This window comes from Protopterus annectens, chromosome 16.part0, assembly GCF_019279795.1.
Source record: "Protopterus annectens isolate FY-2018-M chromosome 16.part0, PAN1.0, whole genome shotgun sequence".
Lineage (NCBI taxonomy): Eukaryota > Metazoa > Chordata > Ceratodontiformes > Protopteridae > Protopterus > Protopterus annectens.
Window position 1 is genome coordinate 616,516,815 of NC_056750.1, and position 10,978 is coordinate 616,527,792.

Here is a 10,978-nt window from a genome sequence, read left to right on the forward strand (position 1 = left end):
AATCACCATGGAAAAGCCATATTTTGGTATATATGTATATGGAAAAAATTCCACTTGTAAGTATGTCTATGGTTTCCGACATTTAAAATAGGTGAGGGGCTATGCCCCCCCCCCACACCCTTACTATATTCTCCAGAATCGCACTACAGTGGGGAACAGGGCATATACCTTTCAACGGAATGAGTTTCAGTCAAATGAGTTTCAGTGAAGTGAACTTTCAGTGAATTATGCTCAGGCAACTGATTTTCAGTGAAACGAGTTTTCAATGAAATGAGTTTCAGTGGTGTGTTTTCAGTGAAACAAAGTAGACCTATATATGTATATATATATATATATATATATATATATATATATATATATATATATATATATATATATATATATATATATATATATATATATCCATTCACATACTCCTGTGACTAAGTAAATGCATGCATACATACACATATGCTTCTGCAGCATGACTTAATAAAAATATAATATTTTATTGCCTGATACCTTCATATGAAGTAATGATCACAATATGCAATGCAAAGTTATATCACAAAAGCTCAGAATGACTGCTACTTAAACAACATCTTAATAGTGTATCAGACTGGATTACCTTCAAGAGCCACTTTCTATTTTATCTGAAAAAAAAGATGTAAAGTAAAAACAATCTAAATTCACATCAGGAAGAGCTAATACATTCCGCAAAAACACAACTTCAGACAACCAGCTATAGAAAAATATAAACTTTAACAAACACTCAATGGCAGAATGTATTTCTAGTCACAGTCATACCCTAACAGTTACAACCGTAGAAAGGTTGAGCCTCTAATTAAACATGAAGGGGACTTTTAAAATGGATTATAGTAGAAGTGTTCACTCTTATGCCTGATTATTTATCTTTAACTTTTATTTTAAATGTGAGATGAGAAATGAAGAAAAAAGTATACTTTCTTGCCCGTGTAGACTTCAGTATAAATAAAATAACGGTGTATTCTAACTATTTTTCACTTGACTGTTACCTACCACTATCTGGAATGCTTACTCAGCCAAAGGTGGTACTGTACAGATATTTGCAGAATATGACTGTTGAGATTTTTGCCTTATAGTTTTGTTCTGTTCCTCATAAAACTTGTGGTTTGCTGACATAAAGTTACTAAATCATGACAAACATTTGAGTTTCCAACTTAATATCTTTCAGAAAATAGATGCTAACTGTTACACTAGCAACTTCCTAACTTTGTAAGAGTAATATTTAAAATGTGTCCCTATTTTTAGGACTTTGTCCCCCCATTATCCTAGGCTTTGTCCAGATTTCTTGCACTAATAGGTTGAGATGGTGGTATCATTCTTACCTTTCAGCTTTAATTTGTTCTTTTTAAATTTTAATCCCTCCTAAGTCCTATACCTAAACCTGATGGCTTTTGGAGAACAAGTGGTGTTTGTTCTACATTATGAATGCGTAATGTTCATGTTGAGAGCTATTATTTTGGTGGTTATTCCTGGTGACCCAAAACTACAACCCTGAACCTGCAGGCAGAGGTATTCCGTTAGGTCCTGATGTTGTAAATCATGTAGCAATTGACTACAACTCATGAACGGGATGGGGACTGAGCCAAGAAGAGCCCTATAAAGGTCACAGCTGTAGAGCACTTTTTTAATAGCACTTCTACTGCCACTAGACAAATACTAGGATCATAGAATGGGATTTGTCTTATCTTTTCTTGCTTACAGCCAGAAAGCCAGCCACTCACCTACTCTAGCAGGCAGGAAGCTAGCCAGCCAGCTAGCCAACCATTTCAGCAGCAGCAGAAAGCCAGCAAGTCAGCCAGCAAGCCATTCTAGCAGCAGCAGCAGACAGCCACTCAGCTACTCCAGCAGGCAGGGAGGAAACCAGCCAGCCAAGCCAGCCATTCCAGCAGGCAGGGAGGAAGCCAGACAGACAGCCAGACAGCCAAGCCAGCCATTCCAGCAGGTAGGGGGGAAGACAGCCAGCTATTCCAACAGGTAGGAGGAAGCCAGCCAGCCAGCTAGCCAAAGCAGCCATTTTAGCAGGCACGGAGGAAGCCAACCAGTCAAGGCAGCCATTCCAGCAGCCAGGGAGGAAGCCAGTCAGCCAGCCAGCCATTCCAGCATTCAGGGAGGAAGCCAGCCATTCCAGCAGGCATGGAAAAAGAAAGCCAGCCATTTCAGCAGGCAGGGAGGAAGCCAGCCAGCCAAGCCAGCCATTCCAGCAGCCAGGGAAGAAGCCAGCCATTCCTGCAGCCAGGGTGGAAGTCAGGTAGCTGCCAAGCCAGCCATTCTAGCAGACAGGGAGGAAGCCAGGCAGCCAGCCAAGCCAGCCATTCCAGCAGGCAGGAAGGAATCCAGCCAGCCAGCCAAGCCAGCAATTCCCGCAGGCAGGGATGAAGCCAGCCAGCCAAGTCAGCCATCCCAGCAGCCAGAGTGGAAGCCAGCTAGCTGCCAAGCCAGCCATTCCAGCAGGCAGGGAGGAAACCAGCCAACCATGTCAGGCATTCTAGCAGACAGGAAGGAAGCCAGCCAGCCAAGCCACCCATTCCAGCAGCCAGGGAGGAAGCCAGTTAGCTACCAGGCCAGTCATTCCTGCAGGCAGGGAGAAAGCCAGCCATTCCAGCAGCCAGGGAGGAAGCCAGCCAGCCAGCCAAGCCAGCCATCCCAGCATCCAGGGAGGAAGCCAGCCAGCCATTCCAGCAGCCAGGGAGGAAGTCAGTCATTCCAGCGGCCAGTCATTCCAGCGGCCAAGGAGGAAGCCAGCCAGCCAAGCCAGCCATCCTAGCAGCCAGGGAGGAAGCCAGCCAGCCATTCCAGCAGCCAGGGAGGAAGCCAGCCATTCCAGCAGGCAGAGAGGAAGCCAGCCAGCCCAGCAAGCCACTCCAGCAGGAAGGAAGCCAGTCAGTCCAGCAAAGGTTTACTGTAGTGGTACTTAAGTACAAATTATATTTCTTGGCTCTAGCTTTTTAAAATGGGAATATTACATTTTATTTAAATTTAACTTTTTAATGTTTAGAGAAATGGAGTGCACTGTACAGTATTTAAATCTGTATAGTGTTTTTGAGACTTGCAAGTAGCATATAAAGGTAGAAATCCATCAGGTGTGTGTGTGTGTGTGTGTGTGTGTGTGTGTGTGTGTGTGTGTGTGTGCGTGTGCGTGTGCGTGTGCGTGTGTGTGTGTGTGTGTGTGTGTGTGTGTGTGTGTGTGTGTGCGTGTGCGTGTGCGTGTGTGTGTGTAATTTAATCTATAATTGTGGTTTTGATTTGGGATGATTTGGAAGCACTCATTTTAAAGGATAAAATGTGTGTATAGAATTTTTTTTCTGGTGGGGGCAATCTTCACAGATAAATGTAGTGTGATATATTTCTGTTGTAATTGTGGTACTTTGCATTTACAGACAGAAATATTTCAGGACAGTTTGCACTTTTTTATGTGGAAATGTAGGCAATTTATTTTAATGCTGTCTTCAAGATGTTAAGATATACTTCTTTGGGTATTTTTTTATAGTGTTCTTGCAAGTCATCACTAAACAACTTTTAAAAGTGAAAATGTGTTGTGTATGTGTGTAACTTTTTATTTTCTGAGGGGACACATTTATAGACAAATGTAGTGCATTTGGGATTCTACTAGGTATATGTTGTGGGCCTGTTTCAAGATAGTTTTGTTTTTATAAGTGGAAATGTGTATTTTTTCCACTCTTTCTTTAATAACTTTAAAAAAATGTACTGCTACTGTTTTGATTATAATGTGAATATAAACATGCTGCTTTTACTTGGGTCTATTCTTTATTGCATCGTTGTGGTGGGTAGTTTTTAATTGCTGTGCTCAGAGGTTAATGGGGTCTGCTGTGCATTGCAATTTATTTTGCACTAGCTGTTAAGTGATGTCTTGAAATAAGTGCTTTTAAAAGAGAAAATGTTTTCTTAACCTTATTCTTTTTTTTTGGGGGGGGGGCATGTTCAGAAGTGGAAATGTGTATTTTGTTATAAATGCTGCCTTCATAGGTTCATAGGTGTGCACTAGGCTAATGACCCTGGAGCCTTCTCAAGCCTAGCCCATAATAGTGCCCTGGCATCATGCCACCCGACGTTAGCTCCCAGTGTCCCTATCCAGTAGCACTACTGAAGTGATCCCTGGGATGAACTTTCTGTTACCTATCCACTCATCGAGATTCCTCTTGAAGAGGGCCAGGAAGGTGCTCTGCTTGACATGTATGGGAAGCCTATTCCAGAGCATGGACAGTCTCTGGGTGATGAAACTGTCCCTCCAGCATGTTCTATTGATTGAGGTAATGAGATTAAGGTCTCAGGAACATGTGGTATGGAGGTAATGGGATTTCTTTAAGTGTAGCATTTCTAGCAGGGCTGGGTCAGACATGGCTTTGTAAGTCAAGCAGAGATTGCCTCTAAGTAAGAGATAAGAGACAGAGAATAGCTGAAGTTTTTTGAGTCTGTCCATGTAGGACATGTGTTTAAGGCCTAGGATCCTATTTGTGAGGTACTTCTGTGGCCGGACCAGCTGTTGCAGGTATCTAGGGAGGTACATGACAAATGGGGCATTATACTCAATGATTGGTCTAATGAAGGATGAGTAGAGAGAAATTATCTCTTTCTTCCTGGATGCAAATCCCTTGGTTATGAGATGTGCCACATAGAAGGACTTTCTGACTACAGTGGCAATGTGGTGGTCGAAGGAGAGGTTGCTGTCAACCTGGGTACCCAGATCTCTTATAACACTTTCAGTGTTCAGTGGGCTCACATCGATGTAGTAATTAGTGGGAACTGAGTTTTTACCGAAGGGAATAACAACACATTTTTTGGCATTAAGCTTGAGGCCACAGAAATGACACCAGTCATTGGCCTCAGTGAGGCTTTTCTGTAGGATGTCTGCATCACTTGGGGAGTTAATAATTGCTCCCAGCTTGCAGTCATCTGCGAACTTGGTCAGTCAGAGTCCCTTTGTGTTGGCCTGGACTTCTGAGAAGTAGATGGCAAACAGGAGAGGACCCAGGACCGATCCCTGTGGGACTCCACTTGTGATTGGTTGGCAGTCTGACTTGGAATCTGCTACTTTCACTCTGTGGGTCCTATCTGTTTGCCAATTTGCAACCTACCTGGTGATATAGGGGTTGATGGCTAGTTTGGTGAATTTATCAATAATTTCTGAGTGAGGAACGGTATCAAAGGCCTTGGCCAGATCGAAGTAGGCTGTGTGCACTGCCTTACCCTCATCCACAGCCTTGGTGACTAACTCGAAGAAGTCAACCAGTTTAAGTAGTGAGGATCTTCCTTTAACAAAGCCAAATTGCATGGGGTCCAGGGTTTGGTGATTATCTATATAATTGTTAATTAGGTCCATGATGATGCACTCCATAGCTTTGCGTATCAGACTCATCAAGCTAATGGGGCGATAATTCCCAGGGTCTGTAGTCACTCCCCCTTTATGGAGAGGGAAGACTGTATCAGTGCACCATTCAGTAGGGACAAAGCCTGAGGTAAGGCTGTGACTGAACAAGGCACACAGATGTGTTGCCAGTTCATTTTCAAGTTCATGTAGAACTCAGCCTGCAATATTGTCAGGTCCCATGGATGCTGTATTCTTGGCCTTGGAAAATGCAGCTTTTACATGTGCTGTAGAAATGCTGGGTACTTGGCATTCTTTCGATATTGTGATTGGTCCTTTTGGGGGAGAGGGAGGGGTAAAGTTGGCCACTGAATCTGTTGGCCAGTATTTTGGCAATATCCATTGGCTCAGTATAGGAGGTACCATTATGCAGTAACTCGGAGCAAATCTGGGTATTGCCATGGAGGTTCTTGATATAGCTATAGAAGGTTTTGTCATTGTTTTTTGGGCCCGCCGGAATTCTGCCTTCATAGCTGGCTTTAGAGGATTTTATAAGGGATTTCAACTTTTTGTTGAGTCTAATAAGGGAGTTTTTCCAGTCTTGGGACTTCACCTTTTTCTGCAACAGTTTCTTTCTTCTGTTGTAGAGTTTATTGATGGCTGGGTACCACCACATTGGCTTCCTTTTTTTGGAGGAGAGCATCTTGGTTCTATTGGGTATGGCTAGTTCCATGCATTTATGTACATTTTTGTACAGAGCATTGATGTATGACTCAGCTGTCATGCAGTTATTTTCCATTGGCATGGTTGCCATGAAATTAGCCACCTCTGTTTTTAGGAGCTCAAAATCAGCTTTGAAGAAGTTTTTCAAGGTGGTTACCTTTGTGGAGGGGGGGTGAGATGTGGATTTCCATGGTAATTAGTTTGCGGTCGGATCTAACCAGGGAGGAATCAACTATTGGTGTAGAGCAATGGTCACCCATGTTAGTGATAACCAGGTCTAGGATGTCATTTCCTCTAGTGGGGGTCAGCATGAGCTGGTCCAGGGCATTGGAATTGATGAATTCCAGGAAGAGTTGGGCCAGTGCATTGGTACTTCAGTAATTTTCCCAGCTGATGGAAGGGTAGTTGAAGTCTTCTAGTATGAGAGTATTGGGCTGGATCTTGATTGATTCCAGGGTGCTTAGGAATGTGGAATGTGAGTCTAAGGACATGGTTGGAGTCCTATAGCAGGCTATGACCTGAATCACCGCCTCACCCAGTGTTAGTTGTATCTGAAGTATCTCAGATACATTATGCTGTGCTACTAGTCTGGAGGTATGCAAATCCTTTATGAATATGAAAATACCACCACCTTTGGAACTTCCGGCCATGTTCTGGGCCAAAAGGTGTGGAATTAGTTATTAGCCTGGAAGTGCAGGGGTGCTTTCTGATGCTTTAAACCAGGTCTCTGTTACAGCACAAATGTTGACGTTCTCCATTTTGAGGCATGATTCAAGCAAGTGCATCTTGAGATTTAGACTTCTAGCATTGAGCAGCATGACTCTCAGATTGTATTTGTTTGTAGCTGTTACAATGGAATTTTGGTGTTTGGAACACTGCCTAAAAAAGGCACTATAGGGGTAGCAAGAGCCTTAGCCAGTACCTGGAATCCCAGGGGTGACAGATACAGCCCATCTCTGGCAAAGCATCAAGGCCTGTCAATCATGTCATCCCATGCAGACAGATACTGAATCCCTTTAGAATGACACCAGAAACTTAACCTATTGTTGAAGTCAATCATTTTCTGCTTGTACTGCATTATTATTCGGGGTGACAATAGGATACTGGTCAGGGCTAGGGTCATACCTGCCTGGGCCACATAATCCAAGAGATCCTCCATGTCTCTTTTCATGTAGTCCAGGGAGGTGTGTCTCAGGTCATTCATACCCACGTGGACAATGACTGAGTCATATTTGTTGTGGCGTGACCTGAATGCATGTGTTATGTGGCAGATCCTGGCATCTGATAGACAACTGACTGCTACCTTCTCCTTATTCAGCCTAGTGAGTGGGACATCTGTGTGCCTCACTATTGAGTCTCCTGTGATTAGTGTATTGGGCAAAGTGTTTTGCCTTAAGGGCTTAGGTTGACGGGCACACTGTGGAGGTGTGCTATGTGTCCTGTGGTTGGTGCTGTGTTGTGGTGGTCTTCAATAAGATTAAAATGTAGTGCTTTGATTATAATGTGATTGGCCAGTGCTGCTGTTTGGCCTGTTTTATTGCATTTTCTGTTGGGTAAACTAATGGTATAAGTTTATTTGTTCTTAATTGCTCTTCCTCAGAGGTAAATGGGGTCTATAGGAGTCTGTTGTGCATTCTAATTGTACTTTCAAAAGGGAAAATGTTTGCTTAATTTTATTTATTTTTTATTTGGGGGCATATTCAGAAGTGGAAATGTATGTATTTTGTTTTTAATGCTGTCTTCAACAAGTTTAAAATGTAGGGCAGGATTCACAAAGCCTCCGTGTAAGAGTTAGCAAGTCTTACATGGAGGCTGCAGTTAAACGGGGTGATGTCAGCATGCCATGCATATTCATGAGGGCATGCTGAATCACACCCTAGGCTAACACGGTCCGTGTAGCAAAGTAGGGGGCGTGTCTGCACGGCGAGTCCTGCAAAGGGACACGGCCCCAGAAGAATCACAGTCCCAAAAGGAAACTCCCACAAGCGAGTCCATGGAAATGTCAAGAAACACAACACCACACATTCCCCCACAGACTATAAACCAAACTGAAATGTAAAACGTAAAAATTTACAGTTTAATTTTTTTTTTTATAATTTCAAAAATGTTTGCCCGTAATTGCGCTCATTTGCGCGGGTGTGCCCTTCGCTCAGCCACAGTTAGCAGTCATTGAAAAAGCATATAAGATCTAAATATGCAAAGTAAGCCAAGTAGCAATAGTGTAGCAGTAGAGACGTCGGCCAAAGAGGAGGTCGTCACGGTTCGAGCCCCAACAACATCATTTTTTTTATTTTTAGTGAAATAAGCACGAAACAATCCCCTGACATATATGTATATATATATATATATATATATATATATATATATATATATATATATATATATATATATAAAACTATAATTTAAGTAAAATGTAATGAAATGGGCCATGTTTTTTTGAAGAAATCTGACACAATAAAAAAAAATATTTTATAAGTGCCCATAGCTGAGCAGCGCTCTAACAAGCTGAGTATGATTGCCCGTAGGTGACCAGTGGTTTAACAGGTGTAATATGAGTGCCCGGAGTTGAGCAGCACTTTAACATGCTGAAACTGTGTGCCCGTAGTTGCACAACATTTCTTATAGCGTAATATGCGTGCTCATAGCCAAATAACGCGTTAACCAGCATAACCCGTTTGCATGGAGCTGCGCAGCACGCCAACCAGCTTACCAGCGGGCAATGCTGAGCAACCTGTATCAAAGCCGCCTTTAAACAGACATACCTACTAGCCTGTAGTAAAATAAAAAAAAGCAATGCCCAGGCTCAAACCCAGGATACTGTGCATCATAGTCAAAGTACTGAACCACTAAGCCATGACAGCTGTACTGAAAAATGCAGTATTAGCATATATATAGGAATGAATGGAAATAGAAGCATGACAAAGCAGGTTTTTTTAACCTGATACAATTCCAAAATGGCCAATCACAGATAAGTGCGGGAAAAACGGCATATATAAGCCCCACAGGTGGGAATACACAGCATAACTGATTGTGGAACCTATTTGCAGTCAGGATGGCAGGTGTAGGAGAGGGTAGTCACTTCCAAGCACAGAGGTGGGGTGTTGAGGAGTCCAAATGCATGGTTTGGCTCCTAGTCCACGATCATGAGGCTCAACTCATGCAGGGCCAGGTTCTGTGGGGAGCGTACAAGGCAGAGGCATGGAACCGGTTGGCACATGATCTCACCAGTGCCACAGGCATGGAACCGGTTGGCACATGATCTCACCAGTGCCACAAGTATACCAAGGACTGGTGAACAGGTCCATCACCACCATGCTGACCTGAAGAGACGAAAGCAAGACCAACTGAACCGTTGGATCCAGGTGGCCCGGCAAATGCCCAACGCCCCACTACTGAGTAAGTATCCATGTAATTAGGTATGTAAGGAATTATCCTAGCTGATATTATGGAGATGTATGTTCCAATATTACTTCATTTATATTACAGCTGCAGGTGTGCGTTCTGCGAATCGGTGAGCCTATGATGATAGGCTGGAGCGGTTGCGCCACCAGGCAGGTTAGTAATTATTTTTCTGTAATTGTTATACAATATAAGGGAGACAGCTTGTAAAAGAGTTCAGTGTAGTTACATATTAATAAAGTTCAAATAACACTAAAAGAAAGATTCTGCTAGTACTGTATGATTAGATAAGTGATGCAGCCTGTAATCCAGAAATAAAAATTAAACAAGTCTGAAATAGAGATTTCCCACCTGTATTGTAATATCAGATAACCTGTTGCAGCCTGAAAATTAGTGGTAAACAAGCTAAAGACAATAGACATGTGTCAAATACATCCCCTTTGAAAATCTGCCATATGAAACAAGTGAGTCTTTTGGAAAGGATTGTTGTAACCAAGTATGACATGTTAATAACACCTAGAATAAAGCACCATCTTGAATTGTAAAAATAAAACAAGTGAGAGCGTGAGAAAGAGGTATGAATCGACCAAGAAAGCTGTTATAACTTCTGAATAAAGTATACTGCAGTCAGTACATAATGAAATGAATGAGACAGCCACAACCAAACATTGAAATGTTTGAAATAAAGTACTGAAGCTGGAATGTGTCTATCCCACAATTTGTATATGTTGCTGTACCCTTGCAATATGGAGATAGTATGGTTGTATGAAATAATGAACATCCACAGTTGTCTAGAGCCATATAAATCAAATGTAGCAGGATGCTGTACCTGAACACAGCCAGATATGAACGTGTTTGAATAAAAATGCAATGTATATTAATGTAGCAGTAACAGTACCATCACCAACATTTCTAAGGTTACATATAGGAAACTGTACTAAGACCTGTAGGGTATATATATCTGCAGCTACTAGAGATGTACAGCATATGTATAGGTAGTTGAAGTTGTTAATGAAATATTTCTTCACCCTACCCTATATTCACAAATAATACCATTCCACAACAAACTGGGTATGTGTATTCACAATTAATTCCTATGGACATTTGTCCTGTTGGTTCAAACATATTTGCACGTACGTTGCTGCATGTGCCCTGTTCACATATCCAAACCCAATGGCCTGTTGCCATCAATCAACCCTGCATGCTGTTGGATTGTGCACTGTTGTTCAAAATATGCATGTGTTATGCTTGCTGTTCAATGTTTGGAATTCATAGGTGTTTGGTTAATGGGAATACTGATGCATGCTGTTACAACTAATTTTGAATGGTATTGTTTGTTTCTAACCCAAAATGTCATAAAATATTGCTAAACATAGGACAACAGGGAAGGCGGGTTCCAGCGGACCCACCTCTCCCACCTCAACTGGCGAGTGCACCTGGCACTAGTGCCCAGGCCGGAACCTCCTCCGGTGGCCCTGTGCCACCTTCGGGTGGAAGCACTGCAGGGGA